Source organism: Grampus griseus, assembly GCF_964374135.1.
Source record: "Grampus griseus genome assembly, chromosome: 10".
Classification (NCBI taxonomy): domain Eukaryota; kingdom Metazoa; phylum Chordata; class Mammalia; order Artiodactyla; family Delphinidae; genus Grampus; species Grampus griseus.
In genome coordinates this window covers 32,665,862-32,682,060 of record NC_139004.1, presented here as the reverse complement: position 1 = coordinate 32,682,060, position 16,199 = coordinate 32,665,862, and the positions used below count along the sequence as shown (strand labels likewise).

Sequence of the window (16,199 nt, the reverse complement as noted above, 5' to 3'; positions counted from 1 at the left end):
CAGAACAATACAGGAGGAAAATATTAAAAAGAGATGGCTGTTTTAGCGTCCTTCCTTTTTTTGAAAAATAAATAAATTGGGGCTTCCCTGGTGGTGCAGTGGTTGAGAGTCTGCCTGCCGATGCAGGGGACACGGGTTTGTGCTCCGGTCCAGGAGGATCCCACATGCCGCAGAGCGACTGGGCCCGTGAGCCATGGCCGCTGAGCCTGCACGTCCGGAGCCTGTGCTCCGCAATGGGAGAGGCCACAACAGTGAGGGGCCCGCATACCGCAAAAAAAATAAAAAAATAAAATAAAATATTTATTTATGTCTGTGTTGGGTAGTTACTGTGCACAGGCTTTCTCTAGTTGCAGTGAGCGGGGGCTACTCTTCATTGCGCGTGGGCTTCTCATTGTGGTGGCTTCTCTTGTTGTGGAGCATGGGTTCTAGGTGCACGGGCTTCAGTAGTTGTGGCACGCAGGTTCAGTAGTTGTGGCTCTCGGGCTTAGTTGTTCCGTGGCATGTGGGATCCTCCTGGACCAGGGCTCGAAACCACGTCCCCTGCATTGGCAGGCGGATTCTTAACCACTGAGCCACCAGGGAAGTCCCCTTCCTTCTTAAAGTAGGTAGTTGTCTGTATTACCTAAGAAAGTGCTGACAAGTCATAGAAAAGATAGCAAAGACATTTTCAAAACTATTATGATTCTATGAAGGAAGAAAAAAAGAAACTCAAGAAGACTTGTCCTTCAAAATAAAGGAATCTTTACAGAAAATGTGACATCACTATCTAGAAACAAGAGAATTGTGCATCCTTTTTGACATAGATATACTTTTATGGGTAAGATGAAACTATCATAGTCCAAAGACAGCTGTTTATTCATACATACCTGTAAGCATCATTTACACCGTAAGATATGTAGTAAGAGTTGAAGGTGTATAACACTATTCTCACACATAGTCTAGCAGCATACTCTGAGAGAAATGAAACTCAAAGCCAAAAAGAAAACATTCATGAAAAAATTTAAAAATCCTTGCCATCAGGGTTGACCTTATTCAAAATGGTTTAACTCTTGCAGTGTATCAGAAAAAAATTTCTTCTGTGGAAGGTTGGTACATAAAAATGCTAACTGGGATACATAAGAAAATTATAGCTAACATTTACTGAACACTCACTATGCTCTGGGCATTATTCCAAGTTTTTATATAGATTAATTAATCTTCAACATCGCTATGACATAGGCATTTTATTGTCCCCACTTATACCCAAGGAATTGAGGCACAGAGAAATTAACCTGCCCAAACGTCAAGTTAATAATGGCTAGTCAGGGACTTCCCTGGTGGCACAGTGGTTAAGAATCCGCCTGCCAATGCAGGGGACACAGGTTCGATCCCTGGTCCGGGAAGATTCCACATGCCGCGGAGCAACTAAGTCTTTGCGCCACAACTACTGAGCCTGCGCTCTAGAGCCCACGAGCCACAACTACTGAGCCCACGTGCCACAATTACTGAAGCCTGCTCGCCTAGAGCCCGTGCTCTGCAACAAGAGAAGCCACCGCAATGAGAAGCCCGTGCACTGCAACGAAGAGTAGCTCCCACTCGCTGCAACTAGAGAAAGCCCACGCACGCAGCAACGAAGACCCAACGCAGCCAAAAATAAATAAATATATTAAAAAAAGAAAAAAATAATGCCTAGTCAAAAACAGTCTGGCTCCTAAGCCCAAGTTTTTAACCAGCAGGCAAAGAAGAAGACATAACATACACTTATATTATCTGGGAGGGGCGGCTAAGTTTCAGATAGGCTTTGGTTATCTATAATGTTTGAATTATTGACAATAAGCATGTATGGACTTATGTAATTTAAAATTTTTATATCTCGTAAATTTAGTTACACCTTTTATTGGATTTTCTGTGGAATTCTATTTGATTATCACCTGACACACAATCTGCACTTGGTTAAATGAACAGGATCCCCAGGGTGAGCCTAACATCACAGCAGCTGGCAATATCTGGAGAGCGAGAAGGGGTTGCTAACACTCTTGAGAGGTCATGACAGACACAGTCTCTATCCAACCACCAGTAAGCTTCAAGACCTACCCTAGACTTGTTTCAGTATAGGTGCTGGTCTCCAGGTTCCATCTTTTTCTTCAAATATAGCTGTGTCCCCTCTTAGCTTAAGTAATTCACAGCCCTCAGAAATTCACAAGGGTAAGAAAGGTGGTGAAAGCTCAGAATGGCAGTAAAACAAAGATAGTGACTGATCACTGATCACTCACTCTAATAGTATACCAACCTTGGCCACCTATTACAGACTGGTCATACATAATACTATCGTGAATAGTTTTCATGAATAACTTTTTATTATAGTTTTATTTCTTACTCATTAAACAAGTTTTTTCCATCTTCTTCCATATTATTCCACAGTCATTGGTTAGGTTTCCTCTTCTCTATTACCTACAGTGGAAAAAAAATCTGTAAGGTCGGGCTGATATATAGTAAGAGAAAAGCAATTTCATGAATTTTATTTATAAATTCTAAAACAGGATCAGTGTATTACAATGCCATTTAGTGAAATCCCCACAAGTCCTCAAAATTGAGGTAAAAGAGTAAAAAAAAAAATAGCTGTGATCTTTTTTTCAGCTAAGAGCAACCAGACAGTCATTTATGAAGAGGCTGATGGAAGTACGAAAGGTTTACTTCCTGAGAAATGCACTTCTGCATTTGTTTTAGGTTTTAAAGATTATACACTGTCTTTGCATATAACTTGAAACTGTCAGAAAAACCAAAACAAATTCATGGCAACAAAAATAATTGTGTTTCAAAAGCCAAAATTCTTTTTGTATAAATGAAATATGTTAATAATGAAAGATGCCAGGAGGTGACATCTTTGTGTTAGACGGGTTCATGACTTTTAGGTAAGCAGCATGCATTCTATACGCAAGGACACTGCATTAGTCAAAGTTATCTAGAATGTAGAATTTGGACAAATTACATGTATAATCAATTTTTAGGTTTCTGACACTTTATTGAGGAGGCAGGACTCAATAAGCTTGAGATTAATACACCGTCTGCCACCATGTAACAAGATGAAAAACTCTCTATTTTGCTATCCTAATAACTAACACAAGAATTCCTCTTAGAAGAAGCCTTCTTTGTGAAAATATGTTCCCTCATAGGGTCCCCCACCACTCACGTTCCCTTGGGGTGGACGGTTCCCTGCAGAATGCCTGTCAAGATCCCAGAATGACTGTCAAGAAAGGGAAATTGCTTTACACTAGACAAGGGGAAGAACTTGTTATTTTATTTCTGAAAGAGAGAAGGATGATGAGGAGAGGGAAAGGAAGAGGAGAAAAGAATAGTTAGTACAGTGGAGCAAAGCTGGGGTTACGTGGGGGTGAAGTTCTCCAGTCAAGGGAAGTCTGGAACATTTTCAGAACAGGGGTGCCTTAATAGAAGTTGTATTAATGCAATATAGGGCTTACCCACCTCTATTTTGCCTCCTTTCTTCAGTTAGGTGTACTAAAAACACAAATGCCCTCTATGAATACGGCCTTTCTGAGAATCAGAGAAGGAGCCAAGTATCACATCTGAGGGCACCATGGTGCACATCAGAGGCACAAAGCAAGAAAAATAGGTGCCTAGGAGGCAGAAGCAATTGCAAGATGATAAAACCCAGGAAATGCACAAATATTTTCAGGAAGAGAAGAGCATATAACTTCCACATTCTAGGTTGGGGGTTTGAGGCAACCTCATCCAGGAAGCTAAGCTGACATTGTATGGATGGGTGTTTTACATCCATAAAATTTCCCTCTTTACCTTTTTTTCTGGGGGGGGGGAAGGGGGCGCGCCACGTGGCTTGTGGGATCTTAGTTCCCAACCAGGGATTGAACCCACACCCTCGGCAGTGAAAGCACAGAGTCCTAACCACTGGACCGCCAGGGAATACCCCTCTTTCCTATCCAAACAGCCTTACTTTCAATATGAGAACACCAAACCATTAAAATTAACTTAATTACTTTTAAATCCAAGTTATTTGAATTAATTCTGGATGTTCTCCAAAAGCTGACCAAAATAATCAGTTCTATACTGAGCACCTAGGATACATTAACTACACAGAAGTTAGGCTTAAAAGCCCTATGAAATAGCTATTAATTTGAAGAGTAATGACTTCAATAATTATGATGGTGATCTTGAAAACTGGGAAATTATAATAGGTCAGCTTAATTCTGCAAACTTAATAAGACTACACACATTCAAATATTTTCCATCTAGGTACCACTTATATTATTTATACTACTGTGATATACTTTTGAATGGGGGGGATGGAAATTCAGATATATAAAACAAATCACTGCAGCAGGAACTAAAAATGTGGATGACATCCCTTTAAACCATCATTAGAAATAAAGTCCCTAACAAGCACATTCCAAGTGTACCTATCATGAGTGAAACTTGCTGAACTCTCAGGCTTTGTGGCATGTGCAATGCAAGAGTATAGGATGTAGAGTAACAGAGACCAGTTATCATCACGGTGGCCATACCAGACCTTTTGCAAGTAATTTAACTTCTCTGAGCCTGTTTTCTCATCTACTTCAGAGCACTGGTGTAAGGATTAAATGAAAATGCAGGTAAAATGCTAGCATGCTGCCTGGCACGTAGCTGATGACTAAAAAATGTTTAGTTTCCTTCCTTTATCTTTCTACCTTTAGTTTAGAGTAATTTTCAGGGATTGAGGAGAAAATCCATTCCTGAAAACTTTACTCAACTTACTTTTATTCTGCCAAATAACGATGATGATGATGGCTGCTGATAACACTTATATAGCCTTTAATGTGAGCCAGACACTCATCTAAGCACTCTAACATATATTAACTCATTCAATTCTCACAATAACTGTGAGTAGGTATTATCTTTATTCCCATTTCACAGACACCGAAACGGAGGTACAAATAAGTTTGACAGCTAATAAGTGGCAGAGCTAGGATTCAAACCCAGGTTTCTGCTCTTAAGAAATACTAGCATCGGGACTTCCCTGGTGGCACAGTGGTTAAGAATCTGCCTGCCAATGCAAGGGACACGGGTTCAAGCCCTGGCCCGAGAAGATCCCACATGCCGCGGAGCAACTAAGCCGGTGCGCTGCAACTACTGAGCCCACGTGCCACAACTACTGAAGCCTGCACGCTCTAGGGCCCGCCTGCTGCAACTAATGAACCCACATGCCTAGAGCCTGTGGTCCACAACGAGAAGCCACCACAATGAGAAGCCTGAGCATTGCAACGAAGAGTAGCCCCCGCTCGCTGCAACTAGAGAAAGCCTGCGTGCAGCAACAAAGACCCATCTCAGCCCCTCCCCCCCAAAAAAGAAAATCTAGCATCAGCGACTAACATCAAGGGGACGGCAGCAATGCCCTTTCTTTAAGAGATCTCTAATATTAATGTAGTCAGGTAGGGAATGTTCAGATGACTTACCAAGTAGAAAAGATCCATATTTTACGTAATTAAGGTTATCTAAAATATATATATTTTATATATAGTTAAAATACAGATTTATATTATATATCTCAAAATATTTTAATATATTACATATTTCATAGTTTTAAAAGTTTAAAAAGTTGAACAAGAGAATATTAATAAATTTAAATCAGATAAAAATTTAACCAAGGGACATCCCTGGTGGTCCAGTGGTTAAGGCTCTGCACTTCTCTGCAGGGGGCACAGGTTCGATCCTTGGTCAGGGAACTAAGATCCCGCATGCCGCATGGCAAAAAAAAAAGAACTTAACCGAGACTGTAGCTTTTTCAGCAAGGTCAGCCATGTGGTACATTCCAAAATATAAACATTTATTATCCTTTGTTGTATCTTGTCTGTAACTGCCTTCCCCATAAGCTCCTGGAGGACAGCAGTAGCATCTTATCTAACTAACTGTGAACAACAGTGATGTCTAAAAAAGTGCCTAGTGCTCACTAGGCGCTCAATATTGATGAAAGAATGAAAAGACTGGATATTAAACAAAGAAAAAGTTTTCAAGTCCATCTGTTATTTCCATTTACATTCTAAGGCACTAACACTCTAGGCTTATTTCCCACCACCCATTCACCCCTTAATTTTCCTACCAGCAAGTCCTTGCTGGATTTAAGTGTTTCCCTTGACCCAGTCACATCTTTGCTCATATTCCAATTTATGAGCTCATGTAACAAAATGTCTTATGACAAAAGGTCTCAAGTATACAATTAACCAGAAGACTCATGCATGAATGCATGCATGCAACATATTGTTATGGCACTTTATGGTTTTCAAAGTGCTTCCCCACATATCTCTCAGATGCCTCAAGACAACCCTGAGAGTAGACAAAGCAGGTGTGATAATCCAGGAAGCTACAGCTAATGCTGATTGTTTTGGAGTGAAAACATATTCTCATTGTCTCTGCCAAACAGCCAGTGGCTCAGAACCTGAGTTAGATGCTTTCTCGGTAATTGGGCAGAAAGTCTATGAAATGACATATTTTTAAGTCATAATGTCATAAATAATTTTTTAAATCAAAAACGATCAGTCATATCTAATTAAAGGAAAAACAGGCCAAAAGGCTTGGAAAATACAAAGGCAGAGGAAACTCACACAACTAAATAAGGCAAAAGTTTACATGCATCCACAACTAAATAAAGAGACCTCATATCGAATTTTAAGAAGAACACAATTAAATCTCTCTTGGCCACGAAGTTAGGAAGCTCAGCATAGACTGGTGGGAAGAGAGAGAGTGAGATTAGGTAGCAGGAAGTCTGGGTCTCAGTCCACACTCTGCCACTGAAGAGCTATGTGATCTCCAGTCCCACTCAAATTTAAAATTCTAAAATTGTGTACATATCACCAGGGTAAGTAATAATGCAAAAAGAAACATAAAACATTGTGCAGTATGGACAGCCCGAACAAGGGCTTAAGATCTGCTGACTTTACTGTTCTGAGATTCTAAGTTATTAGTTTGCCATGGGTTTTACCCATTAATGGCTCTGAATAATGTTTTAAGTTCAAATTCAGGACCTCTGAACAGAAACTGCAAAACAGACAGATTTACGGTTTTCTGTGAAACACAAAGGGTGCTAGGACTGCATTTATACACTTTGACCTTGGTTCAGAATAATCTAGGTGGTAAATTCTAAGTTCACTTGCCAAATGAATCTTATAAGCTATTTATTAAAATGCTTTTTCAAAAAAAATGCTTTTTCAGCATTAGACAGAAATGTGGTCCATGGGTTTATTTTATTTTTTAAATATTTATTTATTTGGTTGCACTGGGTCTTAACTGTGGCAGACAGGCTCCTTAGTTGCTGCTCACCAGCTCCTTAGTTGCAGCATGTAGGCTCCTTAGTTGCGGCTCCAGGGCTCCTTAGTTGCAGCTCACCGGCTCCTTAGTTGCGGCAGGTGGGTTCCTTAGTTGCTGCTCGCCAGCTCCCTAGTTGCAGCTCACCAGCTCCCTAGTTGCAGCAAATGAGCTCCTTAGTTGTGGCTCATCAACTCCTTAGTTGTAGCAGGCAGGCTCCTTAGCTGTGGCATGTGAACTCTTAATTGCGACATGCATGTGCGATCTAGTTCCCTGACCAGGGATCGAACCCGGGCCCCCTGCATTGGGAGCGCAGAGTCTTATCTACTGTGCCACCAGGTAAGTCTCGGTCCATGGGCTTATGAAGCTGTGTTTTACAAGTGTAAAAGTTCCCTATGTGATCCTCCCTCATGTCCCACCCCAGGTTAAACACTGTCCTGATTATTATCAAGAAAGTTAGAAATTTGCTTCTCTTTATTATGTTTCAAATAACATTCTGGTCTTAATTAACTACTTAATACGGAATAAAGAAAATACAACCTTAGTCAGATTGGGAATTCCTCCTCACCAAAAAATAAAATGACCTAAAAGCAATAGCATAATATGCTTACATTCTCACTTATCCACGATAAATATATACAAACAAAAGCAAGACCGAATCCCATTTAGTTTGTAGAGCAGCAGTGTCAGCCACAAAAATGACCTTCCATATAGCATGTGCTGGAGTTGCTATTTCATCACTGTGCTTAAATGTAATCCTGGTTTTTATAATCTCCACATACGATTAATATTACTAATTGGTAGAGTTCAGTCTGCCAGCATTCATTCAAGCCATTTTTAAAGCATTAATTTGGTCATTACCAAGCACATTTTATAAATACCATACAACAATTTTATCAGCACAGAGCAGCAAATTATAATGGGAAGAGAACATTTACAAACATTTATAATACTTTTAGTAGATACCATGCTGTGTGAGGGGTTTTCATATATATTTGCTCAGTTAATTCTCACAATGAGGTAGACATCAGCAGCATTTTACAGATGAAGAATGGATACTCAAATGGTGATTAGATGACTAGTCCAGTATCATACAGCAAGAAAACAGCAGTGCCAAGGCCCAAGATAATCACTTTAAGTTGCCAGTAACTCCACATCAGCGGCAAACAACATGAGGTTTATTTAAGTAAAGTTTTGTGCCATGGTAAAACTTAGTTGGCAGACAGCAATATTCTAAGGCACTTTATATGCCTTGTTCAGGAGCTACTGAGCTGTAAATCTGTACTCCTTCTACAGAAACAGTATCTAATTTTAAAATTGAAACATAAAGACTTGTCACTACAGCTAGCTGTTTTTAGAGAAAACACTGTAAAGGAAACATTAATTCACTAAATAGAGTCAGTAACTGTTGTATAAAGAAGCTATCTCTTGGTGACCATATCTAAACAAGCACCAAAAATTACTTGTGTCTTACAAACATAAAAGTATATTTTAAAAGAATTTTGAAATATTATATTAGAAAATGCTTCCTATAATCAAAGCTCTTCTTTTAAAAATTTAACTCTAAGTGAAATATCACTATTCATTACACTACAGATATAAGTGATATTATTGGTTTTCCCTGAAAATTCCCATAAAAAATAACATTTATAAAATAAACATTTTAGGAATGCTCTGAAATGGACAATACTAAACATATAATAAGATTTAGATAACTTGATGGACTGTATATCTGTGTCAAGCAATGAGAAGATATTTGGTCAAGATCTAACGCCTGCAGAGCTTTCCAACTCTGTATTGTTCTACCTTGTGATCTGGTTAGAGTATTCAAAGATACAAAATAGATGCAGATATTAAAAATATAAAATTGCATCAAATAATAAGACAACACCCTAATTAGGTGTAGTTAAGAGAGCAGGTTTAGAACTCAGATTGGCTGGATTAGAATCCCAGTGGGACCAAATTCCTAGCTCCATGACTCGGTTTCCTCACCTATCTCATACAATTATTAGGGAGTTACAATGTGTACAGAGTTCAGAAAACTCAGTGGCGTGAGGTAGGTGATCAATAAATGTTACCTATTATTTTTCTAGTATTACGTTGTGTAAAACATAAAATATACGGGCTTCCCTGGTGGTACAGTGGTTAAGAATCCGCCTGCCAATGCAGGGGACATGGGTTCGAGCCCTGGTCTGGGAAGAACCCACATGCGGCGCAGCAACTAAGCCTGTGTGCCACAACTACTGAGCCTGCGCTCTAGAGCCCGTGAGCCACAAATACTGAGCCCGCGAGCCTAGAGCCTGTGTTCTGCAACAAGAGAAACCACCGCAATGAGAAGCCCACTCGCGGCAACTAGAGAAAGGCCGTGTGCAGCAATGAAGACCCAATGCAGCCAAAAAAATAAATTAATTAAAAAATATATATATATATATACACACATGTAAAAAGACTAAAGACCTTTCATTACTGGGCTATTTTTCAAGTTTAGAAATTTAAAACATAATAAAGAGAAGCAAATTCCTAACTTTCTTGATAATAGTCAGGACAGTGGTTAACCTGCGGTGGGACATGAGGGAGGATGATGTAGGGGACTTTTCCCCTTGTAGGATGTTACTCCAGCTTTTGTTTTACTAGTCTTTAAAATGTACATATGTTTTAAAATGTATTTCACGTATGTCATATTTCACAATTTTAAAAAATTGGAAAAGTAAAAGTTAATACATTTCTAAAGAATAATAATGAGAAAGCATTATTTAACCTTAGGAGAGGATGAGAGGAAAAAAACAACAACAACAAGAAAACAATGCTTTATCATTCTAAGTGTTCCAGGTACTTCAGATTATGTATGCAACAGTTTAGCTCAGTCAAGGAAAGATTTCCATTGGATTCCACTCAATCCTAAGAGACATTTTTCTCTGTGGGTCAGTTGTTTTAAAGGGTGTCATTGATTCACTAGGAGCACCTCTTTATAATCATGAAATCTGGAGAGTGTAAGGAAGCTCAGAGGGCTTCTATTCCAACATGTTCACTTTCCAGTTAAGGAAACATTAGACTCCTTAGCTTCCAAACAGGCTTTCCCCACTCTGCTCCCAGCTGTTATTACTAGTCACCAACGTGACACAAAGCAAGGGGCAAAGCCCATTCTTTCAATCGTCTCCTAATAGTGACTGGAGAAAAGGTGAGTTTTCCCAATCATCAGCACCTGTCAGTGTCCTAATGTGTACCCCAAAGATGCTGGGACCTACAGAGGAACCCAATGCCTCAAAGAAGGCACTCCATAAATATGTGTAGAAGTGAATTTATTCAAAAGTATAAAGCAGGGTTTCTGCCCCCAAGAATTTTACATATAAATAAAAATCACCAAAGAATCCTAGTCAACATACAACGAATTCGGTAGTGTTCTGGGGCAAACGGTGCAAAGTACAAAATATAGGAGGGAAAGAGAAATAAGACAAAAGATTTATGTCATGGGGTAAAATGCAGGAAGGGGTCCTGGAAGAGGAGAATTGAGAATTGAGTTTTGAAAAATTGATAGAGAAAGCATTCTAGGATTTCTCCAAAGAAACTTGACATTTTTACAAGAGTTTCCTTTTTCCACATTATTTAAACATTTTAACAGGGATATTAATTTGTTCTAAATAATTTTATCTGCTATAATTACATTCAGGAAAGAGTTTCTGCCCTCCCTGACAAAGAACTTTTGGAGGCCACTGAAAAGTGAATAGTAGGAAGAAAAAAGAAACCTTTTAAATGCTCAATATAAATTCTTCAAAACAGAAACAACTTTAAAAGGGTAAGACACAACTTTTCTTGAGTTTTAAAGTTCACCCCAATAAAACCAGACCCCAATCTTTAACAGGAAGAAGAACATTAAAAAAAAAAAAATTCCATGACTGCAACCTAAAGCCCACACTAAACTAACAGGACATTTGGGTGATATAAGCCATGATAAAGGGCTCCTATTTCCAGCTACTTTGATGAGAGAAGACAGAACCACATTGGCAAGGAAAAGAACACTGGGGAAGAGACTCAGTTCTAGTTCAGGACAGATAAGTGACCATAGGTAAGCCACCTCTGCTCTCTGGGTCTCAGTTTCCACATCTGAAAAAGGAATATTTAAGTTACTTAATGACCTTAATTTCTATTACACTATCTGCAAACTTCCCGAAGTCATTTAGATGTCATTCTCTTATAGCAAGCTATAGGCTAGGCATTAATCCAAAGGGGTAGCAAAGACCAAATGAATTTATATCTTGTACAATTCTGTTACTGTAGCAAAATTTTTCAACTGCTATAAACCATCTACCTATTAAGTAGTGTTGAAACAGGGCATCAAAGAAATAAATTTGGATCTTCAATGAAAATTGATGCATTGAACACCTTCATTTACCTCTGCTCTCTCCCTAACTCCACTAAAATGGCATTAAAAACATGAAATTCATAAGGACAAAGACTAGGAAAGGAAACAACTATAACAAAGTTTTTGGAAGCTGAAAAGCAGATTGATTAGCTATTTGATTTAGCACAGTAAAGAAAGCAAAAACTAAGAGCATGTTAAGGGGAAGCTCAGAGCAAACTGAATTGTGCTGGGAAACACCAGAAAAGCTCAGAATGATCTGAAAGTGGGAACAGCAGGCAGTGCTGAATAAAGGAGCACAGGGTGAAAGTTCTACTCCAAGGTTCCCACCCTGACTCCAAGCAGCCACTGGTCAGAGGAAGGGAATTTACTCTCTGGAAACTAAAGAGACTCTGGACTTGGGCACAACTAGGGGCAGGCTGACCAGTCTAAAAAGATGGGGATTCAAGGAAGGCTGAGATCCTGAAAGGTAGATATCCCCAGCTCCTTCCCCACTCAGCTCCCCAGATGTTGAAGGCAGGTGTGTAAGCCAATGATTGGAGCATTCTCTCTGGGGAAAACCTGGCTAAGAGAAAAGAAAAACACCTACAAATACTGACTGGTGGAGGTGACATTCCCCCCCGCCCCCCCCACACCAAAGTGGGTTCCTGGCTAATCAACTTATAATGAAGACCACCATTTAACTTTTAGAAGCCCCCACTCAGGCAAATTCAGCTTTCAGTTTTTCAGTAGCTCATTCTGGAAAACGAGTAAGATGGCCAAGGCCATACATTTAAGGAAATTCCCTAAAAGAAAGACCGAAACAAGTGATCAAGTAAAGGTACTTTAAGGAAAACAGAGATGATACTGGAGGCTGCAGAAAACTTTTAAAAATTGTAACTAATATAAACAGAGAAGAGTTATTCCATCCATGAAACAAAAATAGAAAACAATAAAAAGCAGCATTCAGAGAAAAACCTCTTGAAAATTAAAAATGATAGAGAAAATATAAAATTAGAAGAGTCTGAAGATGAAGTTCAAAACACATCCCAGAAAGTAGAACAGAGACCAAAAAAATGAGAAATAGAAAAGATGGTAAAATTAAAGGACTCATTAGTCCACAAGTTTCAAACACAAATAAGTGTTCCAGAGAGAAAGAATAGGAAAACAGGGGGCAAGGGGGAGGTTGGTTATAATTTAAGAATTCAAGGGACTTGCCTGGTGGTCAAGTGGTAAAGAATTCACCTTGCAATGCAGGGGACACGGGTTCGAGCCCTGGTCAGGGCAACTAAGCCTGCGTGCCACAACTACTGAGCTGGCGCGCCTCAACAAGAGAGCCCGCGTGCCGCAAACTACAGAGCCCATGTGCCCTGGAGCCCGTGTGCCACAACTAGAGAGAGAAAACCCGCATGCCACAACTAGAGAGAAGCCCACGCGCTGCAACGAAGAGCCCATGCCACAAGGAAAAGATCCCGCATGCTGCAACTAAGACCCGACGCAGCCAAAAGAAAAAGAAAAAGAAAAAAGAATTCAAGGAAATCTCCCAGAACTGAAAAAAAATCTGTTTCCAAACTGAAAAGCCTCTCAGTGTGCCCGGCACAACAGATAAAACAAGTGAGGCAGATTATCACAAAATTTTAGAACATCAGGGACAAAGATCAGATCCTAAAACCAACCAAGGAGGGGGAAAAAAAACAAGAATCAGAACACCACCAGCCTTCTCATAGCAATAATAGAAGCTAGAAATCAATACAGCAATGCCTCTTAAACTCAGAGAAAATATTCTCCAATCTAGAATTCTAGAGCCAGGTAAACTATAAATCAAGTATGAGAGAAAATGAAGACATTTTCATACGTGCAGATTTACATCCCATGGACCCTTTTCTTAGAAAACTTCTGGAGGAATTGCTTAATTAAAATATAAACAATGAAGGGGGAAGATATGGGGTCCAGGAAACAGGGAGTTCCAACATAGGGAGGTGAAGAAAATACCTAGGCTATTCAGGAAGGCAGATCCCATGATGAGAGCTGTTCAGGTCTAGAGAAAACCCTATACAGATTTTTAAAAACAGCAGCTTAACCTACTGTTTAGAAAAAATGGCATTAAATACCAAAAGAACTGCTGGAGGAGTAGAAAATGGAGGTCTCTGGAGAGGCAGAATGTTGGGGAGGAGAAAAGCAGGTAGTACACTTTTTATGCTATATTCAGACTTAGCATTGATAAATATTAAATTTTAAAAGATTCTTGAAAAGGTTAAAAAGAACGTTTTAAAATCACATCTAAAAATATAATTTTCCAAGCAAGATTTCTGAGGAAAAAAATAATGAAAGAAAAACAGTAATTTTCAAGGCAGAGCAAAATCAAAGTACTTGGGAAACTCTACATCTTAGCATACAGTGTGGCTTAGTTTGAAAAAAATTAAGAGCAGGAAAAAATGTTTTGCTGATAGAAACTTACTCAAAAGACATAACCACAAAACCAGCAAAAAGAGAAAAAGGAGTAATTTTTTTTAACATATTATGGTATTATTGGGAAAAGTTCATGGTTTATGGCTACGTCAATCATGTCACAAATTAAAATTCCTTTTCCACTCAGTCAGGCAGATGCTAAACCAAAGTCAACATAACGATTTGATTGTATCACATCTTGGTCAGAAATGAAAACACTTAAAAACTGCATTGCTTCCTCAGGAAAGGAAAGTACAAATACGGCGAACCTGTTTGAACAAGGAAAGGGCATTTTATATCAGTCACTCCTCCTTTCCTGAGACCTGAAATTAACAGGAGTGAGATTCACATGCAAATCTGAAATGGCTGCCCAACTTTCTAGAAGACCCTGAGAAGTGGCATCTCAATTAGGAAATATGCTGTTCTCTATCCACAAACACTTTAAAAACCAAAACACCCATATTTTCTATTGCCCTTTCATAGAAAAATGAGGAGTATAATATGGTATCTGTTCATCATTTTTGATATTATCTGCTTATATTCAGTAAGTGCTAAGACGGTTCTCCTCGATCAAGTGCTGGGCTCTTCATGGAAAGGCAAGTTAGAGAAGGTGCTGTCTGCTATTTACCAGTTTCCTGACATCTAGGGAGACTATAAACAGGGAGAAGCAGCTGGATCTGATTTTTTTGATAATCGTGTACTAGTTTTTGACCAGGGGAGATTTTCTTTTTTTAACTAACACAATGAAGCACTTTCCCACCGAATCTACTCTGGCACAAACACTTGCTCTCAATGTTTAGCATACATGAAGGCACTGCGAATAGATCAGTAAGATGCTTTAACTGTAGCATACTTTATAGCTTTTAAGTTGAATACTTAGAAAAAAGTTTGTTTCATCATCTCTTGGGATCAGGAAGAAAAACAATACTTTAAGATTCTGCATAAGGATGATATTCTTCCCTTTTTGAAGCTTGAGAAAATATACTAATATCTTACAAAATACAATGCATAACCGAAAGTTCCTCCAGCTTGAAAAAAGTTAATAAAATACTACGTTCAATCTTTCATGCTTATTTCACAGAAGGGAAATTGCTAACTTGAATATGAAGAAATGCTCAAACTTACTAGTAATTAGAAAATACAAATTAAAATGAGACATTATTAAATGGCCAAAATTAGAAATGTGAACAATACCATGCATTGGGGAGGTGGGGAATGCAACGCCTGTGGGGTGTAAAGTGATACAACCATTCAGCAGCCTGACAATACTTATGCCACAATGCCACTCCTGAGTCTGTATCCCAAAGAAATTCGCAAACGTGTCCATAATGGACATGGACAAGACTGTCTATTGGTAGCATTGTTTGCGGTAGCCTAGGCATCCATCACTATGGGAATGATACACACCATAGAATACCATGCTGAAGTTAGGAGCAATTAGCTAAAAGTACATCCCAACACGCACAAACAGATCTTAAAGCAGTGCTGACCAAAAAAGTAAAACCTAGAGTAAGATCTACAGCATTTTTACAGGGAGAATTCTATAGCCAAATTCTACGCCAGCGTGGTATAATGAGCAATTTCAGAATTAAAGATACACACACACACACACAAAAATCACTAAGTATCTTATAAAGATGCATATAGAATCAAGGACATATGACAAACACATTTGAGAGGGTGCTTGTGGGGTGGGAGAGGAAAATGGGCATGAAAACGGGAGCTGAACAGAAGGCCTTTATACAGCAATGCTAGGCTGTGCCCAAATCACAGAGTATAAAGTCCAAATTCAGAATATTTTTCATTCATGCATACATTAATTTATTCAATAAAAACTTATTGAACACCTCTTAAGTGCCAAGTGCTGTGCTTAAATATAAACTTTTGTTATTTCAGCTGAAGATTTTTTTAAAAAACAACAAAAAGATATGTTTTAAGATACGTTTTAACTGAAAGTGGAAGGGGAAAATAATTTACATTAGAATATATACTATAAAATGAGAAATTCACCATTCTTAAAACAGTTTTATCAATATTTTTCATCAAATGTAAATATACCTTGAAGTTCTTTAAATAACAAACTTAAATGAAAAATCAAAATACGAAAAGAACTCACTTTAAAGCC

The 16,199-nt window shown here is 38.7% G+C and overlaps 1 protein-coding gene across 1 annotated transcript in view; it reads right to left on the bottom strand.

Annotated features, from left to right (window-relative positions):
• Positions 1 to 2,375: 2,375 nt before the first annotated feature.
• The window catches only part of MED20 (mediator complex subunit 20), a 43,076-nt gene continuing 29,252 nt past the window's right edge, over positions 2,376 to 16,199 (bottom strand). Inside the window, exon 5 of the transcript XR_014297369.1 lies at positions 2,376 to 2,430. The gene's annotated coding sequence lies outside the window, so the exon portion shown is untranslated. The remainder of the gene's footprint in view (positions 2,431 to 16,199) is intronic.